The sequence below is a fragment of the Solanum dulcamara genome, chromosome 1 (assembly GCF_947179165.1).
Source record: "Solanum dulcamara chromosome 1, daSolDulc1.2, whole genome shotgun sequence".
NCBI lineage: Eukaryota > Viridiplantae > Streptophyta > Magnoliopsida > Solanales > Solanaceae > Solanum > Solanum dulcamara.
Genome location: NC_077237.1, coordinates 29,751,142 through 29,772,696, shown reverse-complemented (window position 1 = coordinate 29,772,696; position 21,555 = coordinate 29,751,142). Strand labels below are relative to the sequence as shown.

General features: G+C 40.3%; 1 pseudogene; it reads left to right on the top strand.

Annotated features, from left to right (window-relative positions):
- Positions 1 to 5,516: 5,516 nt before the first annotated feature.
- LOC129904625 (5S ribosomal RNA) lies at positions 5,517 to 5,635 on the top strand (annotated as a pseudogene).
- Positions 5,636 to 21,555: the final 15,920 nt, after the last annotated feature.

Sequence of the window (21,555 nt, the reverse complement as noted above, 5' to 3'; positions counted from 1 at the left end):
TCCAAATCATAAATGTTGATAACTAACACCTTCATAGAATCTTGGTTCACCCTATTCAATTAATATATGGAACAAAATCGGAGACTTACCTTTTTTTTTCTCCTTAGCCGAACCTACTCTCTCTAGTTCTAGATTTCTCTTCTCTTCTTTCTTTATCTAAAAGCCTCTTGAACTTGGAAGATAATGACTTGTTGATAAGTCTGATCATAAAATATCTATATATATAGGACACTTTAGGAGGTGACATGTGTCAATCCCTCATTAGGCCAACACACCACCCCCTCCAACCTTGGGCTTCCACGTGGCATGTGGGGGCCCACCACCCTTTCTCCAGCTTCTGCGATATGGAACTCTCTCATGATGCCATGTGGAACTCTCTTATGCTGCCATATGGCACTCTTCTTTCCCCGCATGAGTTCGTAATCTCTTCTTACTTTACGAACCTATTTAATCATTGCTACGTAACCTTGGTATGTACTCAAGTAGCTTAAGTATGTAAGATTTCCAAGTTGGTAGATTACATAAATGAGTTGAGTCCTAAGACCCATTATTTGGTCTCCAACTTCTTCTGGATTCTTACTCTACTATGGGGTATCTCATTCTCTTTTTCTTAGAGTTGTTTGATAGCGTTCTAGATTACCCAGCTCCTATGGTAACTCTTAAGAAGCTTAAGAGTTCTTAAGAAGGCTTAAGAAGCTTTAATAAACTTTAGGAAACCTTAAGAAACTTAAGAGGCTTACGATCCTTCCAAGAACTTAAGAGCCTTTCAAGAGACTTAAAAATGCGTTCCAAAGTACAAAAGTATGGGGTGTAACATCTTCCCCCCATTTAGGACATTCGTCCTCAAATGTGAACCAAAACCTTTCTTAAGATCTTATATAGATTATATGCAAATTTCTATCTATTGGAATAACACATACTTTGATCAAGCTATCACTATCAGAGTACCAAAGGTTAGGATTACTCGTAGCATAAAGAGTAGGTATGGATACTTGTGTTTTATTTCCTCCTCCACTTCCCAGGTCATCTGTTCACGATTTTAATTTTGCCACAATACCTTGACGGAAGCTACGTCCTTAGTTCACAATCTTCTACTTCACCAACCCAGGATGGGGATAGGTTGCATCTCGTAGGATAACTCCTCTATGACCTGGATACCTATCACGACCAAACCCCGTAGGCCGCGACTAGGGTCCAACCTGGACCCCCTTATGCGTATTTATCAGCTACACTTAAGTTGAACCATGTGTGATGTGATACTATACACAAAAACCTCAATAATTTAATAATTTTGTTCATGTACATGTAGCCTCTTTCATTTGTATCATATCATGAAAGGACACGCGAACCGACGAGGCTGCCATATCATAAATAAAATTACAACATGTCTTATAGGCACAGTCGAAACAAACTCATAAACAACCCACATACATATGTCTACAAACCTCTAAGAATAGTAACGATAACATATGGCGGGATAGGGCCCCCGTCATACCTCTAAATATATAAATATATACTTATTACGTGACTAGTATCAAAAGTTAGGCTCCGGAATGGTGGAGCGCTCCCAACATCACTGAGTAGAAACCCTAAGCTGACGGATCCCCAAAATGAGCATTTGTACCTGCGGGCATGAAACACAGCCCCCCCCCCCAAGAAAAGAGGGGGTCAGTACGATATTTGTACTGCATATATAAAGCACGTACTGTAAGAAGTAAATCCATGAAGAGAACAGAAGGTGCAAAAGTGAGCTAAATATCCAGAATATCAAAATGCTTTTCATAACCACAGATAATGTATGCAGAGAAACATATGCCATATCCGGCCCCATTATGGGACTCGGTGAAGAAATCGTGGTTGCCGCCCCGTCACTAGCGCCACAGCACATTATAACTCTTGAGTAGGGAATATCTCTATAACAAATCATATCATATCAGATGGTCATATCAGATCATATCATATCATAGGTGTACATGGCACATCATAACTCCATAAATAAAACCAATGTACAGGTCGTACCTGCCCCTCATGTCGGGGCATGAAGAACAATGTAGAGAAGTACGGATAATAACAAAACTTGGCCTGGGCTCGGTGAAGGAAGCATTGAGGCATCCACGAATGGAGTAGTGAGAAATAAAACACAATTTAAATTATTATTTGAGACTCAATGAAGTCATCAAGTGAACCGTCACATGGAAGTAATTGAAGTACCTGCTAGGTGTCACGGAGGACTATATGGAGCATCAAGAACCATATCCATGAGTTAAAATGTTGCCAAACAACTTATAGGATCCAGACGTCTGTCCTCGTGGAGCACTTAAGCATAGAGGCCTATACCTCCAGTTACTATTTAACCTATCGAAGACTCGAAGATAGTAGCTTACTACTTTAAAGTTTAACATTCAAAAGTGAGTAAGGGTCCTGAAGTCATATTTATAATCTGAGAATGGAATTACCCCCAAGGCTCATATCATATCCTGCTTACATCTAAGACATGCCAAAAGAAAGAGAAAAGATAGGCTTTACTATTATAGGAGTTCCGCCATCATGAAGTGGATAAGAATTATGAACTGTATTCGGAGCTTTATGAATGGAATAACTCCCAATTTTACATACGTAACACCTACATCTGAGACATGCCAAAAGAGAAGAAAGGGTGGCTTCACATACCTGCTACGGGTTACTTCTTATCCCATTTGTCTCATCGTCCTTTAAACCTAAGTAACATAAAAGAAATATGATTATTAACAACCCTTGTCTCTCCAGCACCTTAGGCTACACATAAGTATTCATGGAACTCAACCCTTCGCTCTCTTTCTCGACTAGTTCCTTGATTAGTTAAAGAGTTAACAAAAATCGGGCAACACCTCCCCTATAACATGCCCTATCCAAATTTCTTATTAGATCCATAATAACTACATCCAACCAACAACAACAAACTGCATCTCATATAGAACTAAAATATGAAAATATTACACAACATCAGCTCCAAACAACTTGCTGAAAATTACGATACCAAAACAGGGTTTCTAGTCTGTATTTTGCAAAACCTTTAATTAAACAAAACGAGGGGTCGTGTGGATGAAACCAGAAGCACCCACAACCTTTTTAAAATACATTTAGTCCCTTAAAAATATCACCACACACCTTTAGCATCACCACACATGTACAACACCCTATTTCGAATACAATTTAACTACGACGACTTCACTTTTGATTGTTTCTATTGCCGAGCATTTGCACGACCTTTTTTATACTTCCATCAGTATAAAAGGTATATAACTCACTAAATAATAACCCCATAAATTTAAAATTAGAATGGGAGACCTTACCTTTCCAGAGATTGGCCAAAACTCGCTAAAACCCGCCTCGAAAACCTCTTGATGTGCTGAAATGGAGTGGACTGTTTTCTATCCGTTTGGTGCTTCTCCGTATCCTAAATTCACATTATTCACACCCTCATAAAATTTGCAAATCCTTAACAAAACGTGGGAGAAGATAATCAAGCCATAGCTTATCATATGGCTTCCCAAACTTGCTGAAAATTAACTTCGGAACTCCTTGATGCGGCTGAAATGTTGTGGCTGCTTGTTACTCGTTTTTGCTGCCCTAAATAGGTAAGTTACGTTATTAAACACCTCCACTTGATAGAAGAATACCTTATCTAATTAATTTATGAAGAGAAATTGAGAAGTACCTTTTCTTTTCTCCTTAAGCCGTCACCCTTTTCCTTTAGCTTTTAGGGTTTCTTTTCCTTTGCTTTTGCTGTAGATTTTTGGATAGAACTGAAATATAAGTCCCTATATACATATATATGTGGTATTAGAAGGTGACACGTGTCATCTCAATAGGGTGACACATGTCTAGCCCCTATTGGGCTATGGATCCATGCCTTACCCCTAGGCTGCCACGTGTCCTTATGGGCCCCACCTCCCAAGTAGGTGGGTCACCTTCCTTCTTGAGGTGCTGCCACATGTCGCTCCTCCATTCTCTTCCACATGTCGTCTTTTCCCTTACTCGTGGGTTTGTAATCCCATCTTATTTTAGGATCCTATATAATCCATGCTACGTAAGCTTAGTATGTCCTCAAGTAGATCAAGTATGTAAGACCTCTAAGTTGGTAGCTTACTTAGGTAAATCGAGTCCTACGACTCATTATTTGGCCTCCAATTCCTTCCGGATTCTTATTACTCTATTTCCAACCTTCTGTATTATGGGGTAACACATTCTCCTTTCCTTAGAGTCGTTTGATAGTGTCGTAGCTTATCCGGCTCACATGATAATGTCTAAAGAACTTAAGAGACATTCCGAGCTCGAGAGTGTGGGGTTTAACAATACCCTCTACGGGATATACACAGGTTAGATTACCAACATACTTATTGATACATGGAAGACTAGATGTACCGCTTCCAGATTCGATGGTAAGTCCAGCTCATAGGCAACCTTGCCTATTCGGCGAAGGATCAGATAAGGTCAATGTATCTGGGACTAAGGTCCCCTTTCCTACTGGATCTCATTACTTTCTCTGTGGGGGGTACCTTTGGAAATGCCCAATCATTAACTTGAAACTCTAGAAGTCGATGTAGATTACCTACGTATGACTTCTGTCAACTCTGAGCTGCTAACACTCTCTCCTGAATAAGCTTCACCCTATCGATGACTTATTGAACCACGCCTGGGCTCATTAGTCGCGTTTTACCAACATCAACCCACCAATTGATGACCTACTCTTTTTGCAATACCAAGTCTCTTCTGGGGGACTAGAATGATAGTTGATGTAGTAAATACTCTTGATAGGTAGTAGGCAATTATCGAAGCTACCTTTCGAGTCAACCGTATAGGCTCACAATACCTCTTCTAGCATTTATCTAGTAAGCTTAGTCTGTCCTTCGGTCTGAGGGTGCAATGGTGTATGAAGACCTATCTGTCTTCCCAATCTCTTCTTGGACTGATCTTCAATAGTTAACTATAACTCGGGCTCCTTCATCTGAGACAATAGCTATGGGAACTCTGTAAAGTCTCATCACCCTCTTGACCTATAATTTTAGACAATCTCGACTGGACAGGTATTCCTTGATTGAAAGAACATGGGCTGATATTGTTAATCTGCGGATAACATTCCATATAAAATTATCTGTCCAAGGAATACAAAGTGATTCTTGTATCCAAGGTGGTATTATGGAATCTTTGACATCGTATATTACTTCTTTCCTTATTTAGATGGCATCAACTGGTACCCTCGCCTTTTGGGTTTTTCTTTTTGCCCATCATAGTTGGCTACCAAGTTGTGATGAAGTCCCCTCACACAATGACCTGTATAGCCGTTCCATGGTTTGCCTTATCATTAACTAGTATTATGTTGAAGAACTGTGGCATACAAGTGCACCATCTAATAGTAATCGGCTAATCCTGCTTGTTTTGCTTAAGCTCTTTTACAATTCCCTTATCGTAACTTATAACACTCTAGGTACATAATCTCTTATCGTTGCTTTGCCTCTAGTTCGGATTCTCCCATCTTGTGCGATCATAACAGTACTAACACACTAGATCCCACCAGAATTCTAAAGTTAAACATGCTTGGGCGAGAGTAGTACTAGGATAGGTGACCCCTTGGGAAGTCCTCGTGTCACATTCCATTGCCATCCTTGCAATAATGTGTGAAGGCACTCATCTTAGCCAAAGATGTACCTTTGCATCTTCTCGCTAGTCTTTATGTTTTTCCTTCCCTCTCTTCTTCTCTCTTAAAACCGGTGTCGGGGTAGATCATTAATTCAACCATGACTGTGTCCTTTTTTTCCCTTTGTACTCACCCCATCTCAGTAGTTTGGTCTAACCCATCTTGACATCTCTCTGTAATGTATCCAAAACATCCTAGCTTCTTTTCTTGGGTACTTCTCACTTGACCCTATACTCAACATATACATATCCATAGGTTGCATAACAATTCTGATACAACCTGTATAAGATAGACATAATTTTTTCATTTCCTGGCCCATCTTGCTTTACATATCGACTTCACACTAGAACTTGCTCACGCAAATGCTATTTTTTCCTACTCCTTTCTTTTCTTCCTTTACATACTCCTTGGCCTCCTCATTTCCTACCATAAGAGATTTTCTATTCTTTCTCCTTGCTACTTGTATGTCACCATATAGACGGCCAATGACGTTGTTTCCCTATCTTAATCTTTACCCAAACACGGCCCTACTAACCTTTACACGGTCCTTAGTTTGCTCAATCCTACCCTCTTATCGTATTCACCCCTTGTGGTTGGCACCAATCCCTTAGGATTCTACCAATGATTCTTCGCACGATCTCAGATACCGTGGCTCTTATCTGTTTATTCTTGTCCTTGAGCTCCTGCTAACTTATGTCAGTATGGGATGTTGCTTGAAATTTAAGTGTTCTTATCAATATGTGATAGTGTCAGTTGATTTCATCTCATACGTGTATTTCTCTCATCCACTTCCCCCCTTTAGGGGGTACCTATGTCATCCTCTGTTTATTTTCAATTGTTCATAACATATGATTCTGTTCCAACATATTTGACATAATTCACCATGTCTACACCTTCTGTTAACTCATCTATACATTAGGTTGCCCCTGTACGAAACCTTAATATAACCATGGGGTGCTCAGAATTCTCAATAACTAGTACCCAATCTAGTCCAACTACTGGTACTCAGGGCATATAACTAATGTAGTAGTTTAGCCGAAGCCACATTTCATTCATCCCAATTAGTACGTCACTAGTGCTTATAATTGTGTCCAATTCTCCATTCAAGGAACTTATACTCTGATGACACGTGTCTCACATTTTTGTTATCATATTTTTTTCCAATGGATACCACTTATTCCTTTGATAATTTCACAATGCCTCAGTTTTTTTGCAATTTCTATTCTCTATCTTTGAGGGATCCCACTATTTTCCAAAGTGGAGGTACATATACACAATACCCTTCTCTACTTCATGAGTTTTAATCCTTATCATTACCGTGGATACGTTCTCTCAAGATATGTTACAACCGTTTATCTCATTCTCTTTTTATTTCAAAAAAACAATTCGGTAGAGTTTCCTATATATTCCTTACTATCCCAAACCTGCATTCAGGAAATACCAACAATGCCTCACAGGGTCAACATATATATATATTCATATCACCACCACACAGGGCGCCAAATATCAACAACAGTATAAAATAATGGACTTACCTCGTATGTCCAACTCGAACTACACCCGTTACACTTTCCTATCTACTTTTCCCTTTAATCTTTGAATTTAAATTTCAACCATATTTTAATCTTCTTACCTTATCCAGCATGTCTCCTTCACACCATTACTTACCTGTATACTGGGTAGCTTCAAATATCATCCGTCATTTTCTTCTATCAATGTCGTTCTTCAGCTAAAACCAAAGGTTAGAAAAAGGAATTTCATGTCCTATGGCTAGGCTCTAATGCACGATCTTAGATATGAAAGAAAGATGACATCCTAAATGCCCAGTAGCCTACTATTTATAGATGTGGTGTACAACACACCGATAAATAAGACTCTACTAGACACAGTCTGTAGACATTCTGAGAAAGGACCGCTCTAATACTATTTTTGTCACGACCCAACCCCGTAGGCCATGACGGGTGCCCGAACTGGACACTCGCATGTACTCTTTCTAACTATAAGGAAACATGTCTCTTAGTTGGGTCATAGCGTGTCGAAAGGTAAGAAAATATATATAAGTCGCCACCGAGGCTATCATAACATATAGACATAACTATTCACACATACATATACAACCCACATACATGTCTACAGACCTCTAAGAGTATATTGATAACATAAAGTGGGATAGGGCCCCCACCGTACACCTGAATAAGCAAACCGAGTGTACAAATCAAGAGACTAGTACGACAACTAGCTCCGATACAATGAAGCTTCTCCCGAACTTGCTGGTAGGAGTCTTAATCTGGTGGGTCTCCAAAACGTGCGTCTATACCTGCAGGCATAAATGCAGCCCCCTGAAGAAAAGGGGTCAGTACGACATATGTACTGAGTATATAAGCATAAAACACCATAATGAGATTATAGTTGGAACAGGGATGTAGGGGACAAGTATAACAAATAACCCATTACCGTACCTGCATCTTATACAGTAAAATCATTTTCATGATAATATTTGTTACACCCCACGTCTTTGAACTCAGAAAGTTCCTTAAGTTGCTTAGAATCTAGTATGTGAGCCCCCTAAGTTAAGAACCTATTGAACAACTCTAAGAAGGGAGAATGTGGCACCCCATGGTAGGGGAGGTTGGAAATGGGGTCAAGAGAAGTCGGAGGAAGTTGGAGGCCAAGTGATGAGTCATAGGACTCGATTTGCTTACCTACGCCCTAACTTAGAAGTTTTACATACTTAAGTTATTTGAGTATATACCAAGCTTGCATAGCACTAATGACATAGGCCCTTAAAATAAGATGAGATTATGAACCTATAAGGAAGAAAAATAATTACGCGGGGTGGCCAATGGGAGGGTGACACGTGGCAGAACCTAAGCAAGCAAGTGACCCACCTGTTTGGGGGAGGTGGGCCCCACTGCCACATGGTGGCCCCTCCTTTGGCATGTAGATACGGTGGCCCAATAGGGGCTGGACATGTGTCACCTGTTGGGGATGACACGTGTCACACCCTAGGACCACCTATATATATGTATATGTGACTAACACTTCAGCTTTTTCCTCAAATTTTAGCCAAAATAAGAGAAAACAAATCCTAAAACTAAGGAAAAAAGAGTGACGGCTTTGGGAGAAAAAAATAGGTAAGTCCCGATTTCATTCCGTAAATTAATTACTTAGCATATACTACGATGATATGGAGGTATTAGTAGTATAAAATTAGGGTTTGGTGAAGCAAAAATCGTACAACAAGCTGCCACGATGTTACAACGTGCTAAAGAAAGTTCCGAGGCACAATTTCGGCAAATTCTAGCCAATTTCGGGAAAGGTAAGTTCTTCTCCTCTAATTAGAAGTTTATGATGTTAAATTAGGGTGTATTAAACACTTAGGGGCTTTTGGAAGTTGGGGAAAAGGTTTGAAATGTTCGGCGTTTGAAATAAGCGAAATTGGAATCGCTATAGTTAATTGTAATCGAATAATTCGTTGCGCTTGTGGTATGTGACTGCTGGTCGGGTGGTGAGGTATTGTGGTGCTGTAATGTATGTTAATAAGGGCGTGGGGGCTTCTGGTTTCAGACACATGACCCTCCACTGTGCAACTAAAGAAGTCGCGAAAGAAAGATTAAAAATTTTATTTTTGGTATCATAGTTTCGAGTGAATCGTTGGGGGTTTATATTGTGTAATGTTGTCATAATGTGCATATGTATGGTCTTCTGGTTGTATTTTTGTTTGGATTTGGGTGTTAGGGACATGGTTGGGAATTCGTATAGGGCACATTATAGGGGAGGTGCTGTCCAATTTCCGTTAACACCTTAACTAGTTAAGGAACTAGTCGAGAAGGCGAGCGAGAGGATGAATGCTATGAATATTAGTGGGTAGCGTAAGTTGCTGAAAAGTATAAGGGTTATTAATACTCGCCTTACTTCTGTGTTAAATATGTTAAGAGGACAGCGACATAAACACGATTAAGGAGAGTCCATAAGAGGTATGTGAAACCTATCCCTTCTCTTCTTTTGGCATGTCGTAAAGGTAAGTAAACAGTGATATAACGTCTAAAGTAATTCCATTCTTGAATGCTCCTTATTCAGTTCTGAATGTTAAAGCTTACATGATAGTTAAGCTAATTTTCTTGAGTCTTTTATACACTAAGGACGTAATGAATATACAGACTCCTAGACAAATAATTTGGAATTCTTAAGTGAATAGTCTTACTTTGGTATATGTCTAGGAACCTCGAGATGTAATTAATGTAGACCCTAATGGCATTTAGAGGGCATCTAGAATGACTAAACTGTTACTAGAATTCTTAGACAATAACTTAGTCCTCTTATATAGTTGAGTCTCAGATAATGACTTAAACTGTATTTTGTATCTCATTACTCTACTCGCGTATACTGTAACACTTCTTCTTCGAGTCCCGAGCCAGTTATCAGATTCGTGCAATTCACTGCATTGTCCACCGAGTCCCTCACTAGAGGGACGGGATCCATATGTCTATATATGATGAGGATGTGGTGTAATAAGGTGACGATGGCATGGGGCATGATACTGATACTATGATGATGTGTTGTAATAAGGTGATGATGGCATAGGGCCTAATACTGATACTATATATATGATTCACCGGACCCCTGACGGGGCCGGCTATATTGAAAATTTGAGCATGCATGTTTTTATGATTCACAGAGTACAGATACATATTTCCGATTTGATAAATTGTTCTCCTGCTCCTCTGTTTTGGATATACTTTTGGTTTTGTACATTACACTTTACATACTCAGTACATATGTCGTACTTATCTTCGGGGAGGCTGCATTTCATGCCCGCAGGTATAGGTACACAAGTTGAGGATCCGCCAGCGTAGGACTCTCACTCAGTGGTCTAAGAGAGATCCATTGTGCTGGAGCTAAATTTTAGGTACTAAGTTCTGATGTATATACTAGTTTTGTTCATGGGTACGATGGGGGCCCTGTCCCATCGGATGTTACTGTTTTCTTACTCTTAGAGGTCTGTGGATACGGATATGGGTTGTACGTATGTAAGTGTGGGTGTATATCAGCTGTATATGAGTTGTATATGAACTATATATGAGTTGCATATGCATGAGTGTACAGCTGTGCTAGTATGACTTATGATTTAGGGCGTTCCCTGTGTCGTGGCTGCCTTGTCGGCTCGCATATATATGTATCACGGGACGACCCCATGTGTTACAATAGCCTTGTCATCTTATAAGTTTTCTTTTCTGTTGATGTATTTTGAGTATAACCAGGGGACAGACTATGTATAGTTGGCTAGGGTAGATAGGGATGTCCAGTTTAGGCACCCGCCATGGCCTACAGGGTTAGGTCATGACAGAAGTGGTATCAGAGCAGTTCTTTCTTGGAGTATCCATAGATCGTATCTAGTAGAGGCTTGTTTATCAGTGTGTTGTATACCATACCTATAAACCGGAGGCTGCAGGATATTTAGGATGTTACTTTCTTTCTTATTTTAGATCATCCGATAGAGCTATATTTTCAGGATACCCCTTCACTAACCGATCTATATGTTTACAGTAATGCCTCCAAGGAAAGCGACCACGGCCTAGAGGGGCATGTCAGCAACGGGGGAAACTAATCAGACCTCGAGGGTTACTAGGGCCCATGCCCAGTCTATGCCGAGGATTGTACTCCAATCGGCGAGCTCTACTACACCGCCACCTCCAGAGGAGCTTAGGGCAGCAGCAGCTGCAGATCCTGAACCTCCAATACAGGAGCCTCCCATCCCGTAGCAAGGGGCAGAGATAGAGCTATGAGAGAAGCCGTGCAGCTGTTGACTGGGCTAATGGCAGGACAGGCCCGGAGGTGAGGCCTAGATGATGCCAACAGACAAGAGAGCTTAAGGGTCCGTGACTTCCTCGCTTGTAAACCTCTAAAATTTTATGGATCAAGGACTACCGAGGACCCACAGGAATTTATTCAACAAATGCAGCGTACATTGTGAATCATTAGGGCTTCGGAAACTGAGTCAGTTAAATTGGCCTCTTATCAGCTATGTGACGTAGCCGCTAACTGGCATGAGTCTTGGGAGTTATCGAGGGGCGAGGGTGCTCCTCTAGCTAAATGGGATGAATTTATATAAGCCTTTCTTAGCCACTTCCTGCCTCCAAAAATGAGACAATCCAGGGTGGATAGATTCTTGCAGTTGAAGCAGAACGGCAGGAGTATTTGAGACTATAGCCTCGAGTTTGACTCATTGGCAAGGCATGCCCCTATAGTTGTAGTTGATATGGAAGATAGGGTGAATCGATACGTTATGGGCTTGGATCTTTATTTGGTTGATAGTTGTATGGCCATGGCTTCTCAGTTAGGCATAGATATTGCCCGAGTACAAGTATATGCCTAAGGGGTAGAAGAGCGACATAGAAGGCATCAGCCTGATAGAGGGTTTGATAGAAGTCAACCTAAGAGGGCTAAGTCAGTTGATTATCTAGGGGAATTTTGCAGCGGGAAATTCCAACAGTTTGCTAGATACCCCTCCCAGTCAGCTCGGAGCGTACCTCCACAGTTTCCAAGTGGACGAGTTGAAAGTGTTAGATATTCAGGGGCCGGACAAGGTTCTAGAGCTTTAGGTATATAGGTGAACAAGAGATCTCGACAGTTAAGACCATCGATACCCCAGTGTCCCCATTGTAATAGGCCTCATTTTGGGGAATGTCGTTGGACTACCGGTGCATGTTTTTCTTGTGGCCGTCAGGGCCATATTGCGAGAGAATTCCCACCTAAGAGTACTCCAGGTGGTATGGCTCAGCCAACTGTGTCAGTTGTGAGTTCTTCTTCTTCTGTGGCTATGCACCCGATGGGGTGGGGAATGCAGATACCAGCAGGCCATGCTAAAGGCCATTGTGGAACATCCAGTTCTGGCGGTACTTCTAACCGTATATATGCCTTGGCCAGTAGACAGGACCAAGAAGCGTCGCCGAATGTGATCACAGGTACATTATCAATCTTTTCTCAGGACGTATATGCGTTGATGGATCCAAGCTCTACTTTATCATATATATCTCCTTTTATTACTAGTAGAGTTGGAATTAAGCCTGAGTTAATAGAATCGTTTGAGGTTGCTACGCTAGTAGGGTACTCTATTGTGGTAAAGCAGGTTTATAGCCATTACTCGGTAAATATGTATAGTCATCGTACCATGGCCGATTTGATAGAGTTAGATATGGTAGAATTTGAAGTTATTATAGGTATGGATTGGCTAGCTTCTTGTCATGCAAATGTAGACTGTAAAAATAAAATAGATCGATTTCAGTTCTCAGACGCACAAATTGTCGAGTGGTTAGGATGTTACACCCCACACTCTCAAGCTCGGAATATCTCTTAAGTTCTTTAGACATTATCATGTGAGCCGGATAAGCTACGACACTATCAAACGACTTCAAGGAAAGGAGAATGTGATACCCTATAGTACAGAAGGTTGGAAATAGACTCATAAGAATCCCGAAGGAATTGGAGGCCAAGTAATGAGTCGTAGGACTTGATTTACCTATGTAAGCTACTAATTTAGAAGTCTTATACACTTGAGTTTCTTAAGGACATACCAAGCTTACGTAGCATGGATTACATAGGCTCCTAAAATAAGATGAGATTACGAACCCACGAGGAGGGGGAAAAGACGACACGTGGAAGCCAATGGAGGAGCGACACATGGCAGAACCTCAAGCAAGTAGGTGACCCACCTACTAAAGGTCAAGTAGGTGACACACCTACTTAGGAGGTGGGGCCCACAAGGACACGTGGCAGCCTAGGGGTAAGGCATGGATCTATGGCCCAATAGGGCTGGACACGTGTCACTATATGGGGATGACACGTGTCACCTCCTAGGACCACATATATACATTTATATGTGTCTTATACTTCAGTTCTGATCCATTAAACTTCAGCAAAAACTCAAGAACAAAACCCTAGTTTAGAGAGAAACTAGCGACGGCTAGGAGGAAAAAAAAAAGGTAAATCCCGATTTCGTTATGTAAATTAATTATCTAGCATATACCATGATGACATGGAGGTATTATAAGTATAAAATTACGGCTTGGTGGAGCCAAAACGGACAGCAACCAGTCCACACAGTTTCAGCACGCTAAGAAGGGTTCCGAGGCGCGATTTTGGCTAGTTTGGCCAATTTCGAGTAAGGTAAGGTTTCTCCTTTAAATTTGGACTTTATGGGGTTTTTATGGAGTGTATTATGTACTTTTTATACTGCTGGAAGTATGGAAAAATCGTGGGGATGCTAAGCGAAAGAAACAATCTAAATTGAAGTCGCCGTAGTTAAATTGTAGTCGAAGTGAGGCGTGGTGTGTTTGGAGGCTGCTGCTGGTTGGGTGGTGTGTTTTGCAGTGTATAAAAGTGTTCTAAAATAGGTTTGTAAGTTTCTGGTTGCGTCCACATGATTCCACGCTTCGTACGATTAAAGGTATCGCAAAATAGAGACTAGAAACCCTATTTTGGATATCGTAATTTCGAGCGAGTCGTTCGGAGGTTGTAATGTATAATGTTGCAAAGTTTTCTATATATACAAGCTTCTGGTTCTGTTGTTGGTTGTCTGTAGATATTAGGGACATGATTGGGAATTCGGATAGGGCACATTATAGGGGAGGTGCTGTGGGATTTTCGTTAATGCCTTAACTAGTTAAGGAACTAGTCGAGAAGGCGAGCGAGGGAATGGAGTTTATGAATACTCTTAAGTAATGTAAGATGCTGAAAGTTCTAAAGAGGTTGATGTTTGTATTTATTTCATGTTACCTAGGTTCACGGGATGACAAGACGACCGGGATAAAGACAAACCCATAACAGGTATGTGAAGCTTTCTTTTGGCATGTTTTTGGAATAAGTATGTAAAGCTTATCCCTTCTCTTGGCATGTTTTTGGCATAAGTAGGTAAAGCTATTCTTCTTTATTTTTGCATGTCTTATATATAAGTTATGAATGGTTTATAGATGTAACTTGGGGATAGTTCCATTCGTATAGCTCAGAGTACAGTCCATAATTCTTATCCACTTCGTAATGGTAGAACTCCTGTAATAGTTGAGCTATTGCCTTTTTAAGGCTTCTATAGGATAAAAGGTAATATATGTAGAGCCTATTGACTCATGTTCACTTCTAAATGCTAAGGCTCTTAAGGTAGCTGAGCTATCACCCATAAGCCTTCTATACAGGAAATAGTAACCGGATGCATGGGAAGCATGAACTACAACTCCTATTCATTTCTTAATATCGAAGTTCTTGAAGTAGTTGAACTGCTACCCTCGAGTCCCTATATGATGAATACTGATTGAATGTATGAGCTCTCATGCCTAAGAACTCTATAATGACAAGTGTCTCTGTTTGCATAAGCCATTTGGTATTACCTTAATAAGATCCTAGGACTCTTGAGACTCCGTCGATGTGGCCCCTAATGGAAGTTAGAGGATATGTGAGACGATGATAGTTTTGATCCTCAAATGATAATCTATAACGATTGTTATACCAAATCTCAGAGGATGAAGTAATTATATATGGTTCCTCATTACGTTACTCGTGCAGGCTATTAATACGTTACTCACCGTATCCCATGAAGGGCTGGGCATGATAAACTCACTGCCTCCCATGAAGGGCCGGGCATGATAAATTCACCGCGTCCCATGAAGGGCCGGGCATGATAAACTCACCACATCCCATGAAGGGCCGGGCATGATAAATTCACCGCGTCCCATGAAGGGTCGGACATGATAAATTCACCGCGTCCCATGAAGGGCCAGGCATGATAAATTCACCACATCCCATGAAGGTCCGGGCATGATAAATTCACCGTGTCCCATGAAGGGTCGGGAAATTCACCACATCCCATGAAAGGCCGGGCATGATAAATTCACCGAGTCCCATGAAGGGCCAGGCATGATATATGAAGCAATGATCATTCACCACTTCCTATTAAGGGTCAGGCATGATTATGATGAAACGATTATGATACGAAGTTCACTAGAGGGCCAGGTACAGGGTATGATAAGGTATATGACCACATGTCCTAAGCTGCAGGTACGGTAATCTGTTAACTGTTATACATGTTTTTTGTATCCTCATTTCAGTTGTTGTTTCGGTTATGATATGTTATGCTTTATATACTCAGTACATATGTCATACTGACCCCCGTTCTCTGGGGGGCTGCATTTCATACCCGCAGGTACAGATGTTCATTTTGGAGATCGGTCAGCTTAGGAGTTCCTCTCAGTATGTCAGAAGTGCTTCACTGTCCTAGAGTCTAATTTTTGATACTGATCATTTAATATACATATTTATTTATTCAGGGGTATGGAGAGGTCCTTGTCCCATCATATGATGCAGTTATTACTCTTAGAGGTTTGTAGATATGTATGTGTGGGTTATTTGTAAGTTTGTTTAAGTTGCGCTTATAAGATGTATTGCAAATGTTTTCGTGGTGTGGCTGTCACGACCCAACCCTGTGGGACGCAACTGGGGTCCGACCTTGACCCCCGTTTACGTAACTGTCAACTACAGTCAAATTGGACTATGTATAACGTGATACTGCTCACGAAAACCTCAATGGGTTAAAACTTTTTCACGTTCCTATAGCCTCCTAGATATAGGAACCAAACAAATGAACCCAGTGGGTGATAAAATATTTATACAAGTGTGGCCTATTTCATTTGCATCATGTCATGAAAGGGAAAGCCAGCCGATAAGGCTGCCATAACATAATAGCTTTTACAACATATCGCATAGGCATAACCAAAATAAACTCCTAAACAACCCACACACATATGTCTACAGACCTCTAAGAATAGGAACGATAACATATAGCGGGACAGGGCCCCCACCGTACCCCTGCATAAACAAATATATACATCACAGGACCAATACTTAAAAGCTAGGCTCCGAAACACTGAAGCACTTCCAACATAGCTGAGCAGGAATCATAAGCTGGAGGATCTCCGAAATGAATATCTGTACCTGCGGGCATGAAACGCACCCCCCCTACTCGAAAAAAGAGGGGTCAGTACGATATATGTACTGAGTATATAAGCACAACATAACTGAGATAACAACTGAACTAGGGATGCAGGAAACCAAGTATAACATTTAATAAGGTATTGTGCCTGCAACTCACAAAATAAAGTCATGTATACCACTATCACATACCGTATCTGGCCCGCTCGAGGACTCGGTGTTACAAACACATCATCTATCATGCTAGGTATATATATGCCATTAATGCTGTGGGATGTACAGCCCAATCCCTGTATATAGAAAGTACATGCCGAGGAACGATGGCCCAATCCATGTATCATATAATAATGCCGAGGAACGACGGCCCGATCTGTATATCGTATAACAATACCGAGGTACAATAACCCAATCCGTATAATACATAATAATGCCGAGGTTCGACGGCCCGATCCGTATAATGCATAATAATGTCGAGGTATGATGGCCCGATCCATATAATGCATAATAATACCGAGGTACGACGGCTCGATCCGTATAATACATAATAATGCTGAGGTACGACGGCCCGATTCGTATAATGCATAATCTGTCGTAGAACGTACGACCCGATCATTATATAGCAAAATATGCCAAGGTACATTTGGCCCGATCCAGATATATATCCTAATACATATACGTGCATGTAAAACTCTGTAACATATCAAACATCCCGTAGATACCATCATCAAGCATGTTCAAGATCCCCTAGGTATAAGAGCTTACACATCCCAACACTATTCAACCTATAGGAGGCTCAACGGTCGTAGTTCAACTACTTCAAGGTGGATACAAGTCATGAGTTATAACCAAAATCTATAAATAGGGCTATATCCAAATCCATGTCCTATAGCACCTTTAGTCTAGTCTTTCTAGAAGCAGGAAAAGACAAGCTTTACATGCACCACTTCCTATCACATGGGAGACTTGAAAAGTAATGATTTAACTTGTTACAAGAGTTCTAATCAGTAGGAAGTGAACAAAAGCCTTAACTCACACTCAGAGTTTTAAGAGTATAATAAATTCAAACTTCATATACACAATACTTACATCTAAGTCATGCCAAAAGAGAGGAAGAATGTCATTACATACACTACTTCTGAGCATATAGAAGACTTGAGGAATGGAAGCTTAACTACTTTAAGAGTCTTAACATTCAACAATGGACACGAGTTATGAATCATGAATCATGTTCAGAGCTCATGAATAGAGTTACCCCAAGTTTCATACACATATCACTTTTCACTTAGATCTAACACATGCCGAAAAGAAAGAATATATAAGCTTTACATATTTATACCAAAACATGCCAAAATAAAGCTTCACATACCTCTGGACTTTCCTTCGGGTGATCTTCATATACATATTTCATACCCAGCCTTTCATGGGGCTCGGTTAACCACTATGGAATCGTAATCTCATTTTTGTATCAGATACATCTCACTGAGAATGAGAGACAGCTTCCCACATATTATATTCTGACACATAGAAGCCCTACTAGGCAATACTTAATCTTCACAGGAACTCTAATACTGAACAGTGGATAGAGGTTATGAGGCGTACTCAGAATTCTGGGAATGGAATTATCCCCGTACTTCATATACAATTTACTTAAGGCTAAACATTGCCAAAAGGAAAGAAAGATAGCTGTACGAACTTATACCAAAACATGCCAAGAGAAAGCTTTACATACCTTGTCTGAATTATTCCTTATCCTGCTTTCCTCGCCTTCTTTTGAACCGATTCAACATGAAAGTAGTATGAATATCAACCCCTTTTACTTTCCAACACCCTAGGTTATATCTTAGTATTAATGGAATCTATTTCCTTAGTCGTTTTCCTGACTAGCTCTGTTATTCGCTAAGGCGTTGATGAAAATTAGGCAGCAACACCCTTATAATATGCCCTATCCAAATTTTCAATTAGGTCCCTAAGACCTACAGCCAACCCACAACAACAACCTGCAGCAATTCACACCAACAGTATACAACATAAACTCCAAACAACTTATTCAAAAACATGGTAGGACAATAGGGCGTCTAGCCTTTATTTCGTAAAACCTTTAATCATGCAAAATAGAGGGTAGTGTGGATGAAACCAGCAGCTCCCACACCTCTTTTAAAATTCCTTTAGGACCTGCAACACACCATCACACACCTGCAACAGCCCCCATATGCACAATGCCTCATTTCGACTACAATTTAACTATAGCGATTCCAATTTGGTTTATTTCGGACGTCAAGCATATTTATCATATTTTCACATTTCCAGACACTTACACAATGTATAATACCCTCTATAACAACACCATAAACTCCAATTTAAAAGAAAAGGCCTTACCTTACGTTAAACTTGTCAAACTCCCCAAAACTATCCAAAACGTAAAATCTGGACAGCCCACTGTCTTATATTGTCGCTTAGTTTCAGAGGGGTAATTGAGGGAAACAGGATTTGTGGACTCAATGAAAGTTATATACATGTGTATCAAGGTTGCAAACAATTTTGAATTACCCCTACAGATATTTTGTACGAAAATATATGACCAAAATACTCACAGCTGTCCGTGTAAGATTTCCAAAACATAATCTGGGCAGCAGCTCCCCCATACTTCACCACCATGTTTCGAGCAGAGAAAAGCAAAAGTGGGTAGTAGAGTCTAAATGAAAGTTATATACCTATGGAATATATTTCCAAAACATCTTTAATCACTTAAAACGAAGCCTTACACAAGGAGTTATACTCGTTTTACTAACAGTAGTTTAATTAAAAAATGGGTTTGTTCCCTAGTGTTTTCTCTTTAAGCTTCTCTTAGTTTTCCAAGTGTAGAACTGAAAATATGGTTCCGTTGGCCTCGTACTATACATATATACACCTCCACGTATTTGAGGAACACCTTAGATAATTAATTGATGGAGGAAAAGTGAAGAACTCACCTTTAATTCTTCTAAACCATGGCTGCCTCCTTCCCTTCTTCTTCTCCACGTTTTTCTCTCTATGTTTTGGGCTGATTTTGGATAAATAATGACTTAAGTGTCATTAGAATACATATATATGGTTCCTTAGGAAGTACCACGTGTCAGTCCCTAAGGATGACACGTGTCAAGCCCTTATTGGGCCACGAATCCATACCTAGCCTCCAAGGCTGCCATGTGGCGGTGTGGGACCCACCTCAAGTAGGTGTGTCACCTACTTGGTCCAAGTAGGTGCATCACCTACTTAGTCAAAGTAGGTGCATCACCTGCTTGCTTCCGAGTAGGTGCTACGCCTCCTTCTGCCTCTCTTGTGGGTTCATAATCACGTCTTACTTTAGGAGCCCATGTAATCCTTGCTACGTAAGCTCAACATGTACTCCAGTGGCTTAGTTATGTAAGTCGTCCAAGTTGGTAGCTTATGTAAGAAAGTCAAGTCCTACGACTTGTTATTTTGGCCTCCAATTCATTTCAAATCCTTATAGACCTATTTCCAACCTTCACTCTTAAGGGGCGTCATGTCCTCCCTTCCTTAGAGTTATTTAATCATGTTATAGATAATTTGGGTCACGGGACATCTTTCAAGAAGCTTAAGAAGATGTTCCGAAGTATAAAGGTACGGGGTATAACAACCTTCCCCCCTTTAGAACATTCGTCCTCGAATGTAAACCAAAACCTTCCTCCGGACCTTATACCGATTATATGGAGAGGTCCTCTATCTCGTTGGAATAACATATACTTTTATCGAGCAATCAATATTAGAGTTCCAAAGATTAGGATTACTTGTAGGCATAGGGAACAGGTGATATTTCTTTTTCATTTCTTTTTTTTCCAATTCTCTTACCACACATCATATTGCACCCTTTACACGAACATGTGTAGGACTTTAAAGTAGCCCTAAATATGTTTTAGCATCACGATACTAGTTTGTACATAAACCTGTATCGTTTCTTACTTCCTTCCTCTACTTACCCTTGAGTTTCCTCATATTCCAGTATAGGAGAGATCTCTCATCCTTTCCTTGTTTTGCTGCTTGTACACCACAATATTAGTAGTTAGTGACTTTGTTACCAACATCTTACCTTCAGTCGAGTATAGCCTGGCTATTCCTTACAGTATGTTTAAGTTCTCATCATAATTCTCTTGTTGTATTCATCCCCTTTGTACGCACCTATTCTTTGATGTCATACTATTCAAGTCCTTACTATTAATTCTCTGCACTGTCTCCGGTATCATGGCTTCTATCCATTTATTATTGGCCTTTAGATCTTATTAACTCGTGCCAGTATGGGATCTCACTTGAAGCCACTTCCCCCCTTTAGGGTGTACCCATGTCACTATCTATTGTGTTCTACCTTACGCCCTTATTTCCAATTTTCCAATACGTTTGATTCTTTTCCAACACATTCGGTATACTGCACAATATCTATGCCTTCCTTTATATCTTCCATACCTTTGGTTGCCTAGGTACGATAACTTAACACAATTATGAGGTTCTAATCCAGTCTAATTATGGGTAATCGAGTCATGTAGCAATTTATTTGAAGCCACTTTCTCACAAGGCTTTACTTAGTTTCATAACTATCCTCATTATATTCACATCATATCATGTTCGCATTCTACCCCGTAGTATAACACTTCTTAACTTTTTTCACGATTCTTACTGTGGGTTACTTACCCTTCTTAGTTAGTCTTATCCTTAATATATCGTTCTATCCAGAACTACCAGTCTTTCCTAAATCATTTTCCTTTTATTTCAAGGAAAATTTAGGCAGAGTTTCCTCTGTATTTCTTACTATCTCAACACCTGCATGCACAAAATACCAATAATGCCTCACAAGGGCAATACGCATAAAGATACATATATACGTATCATATCATATCATATCGCAGCCT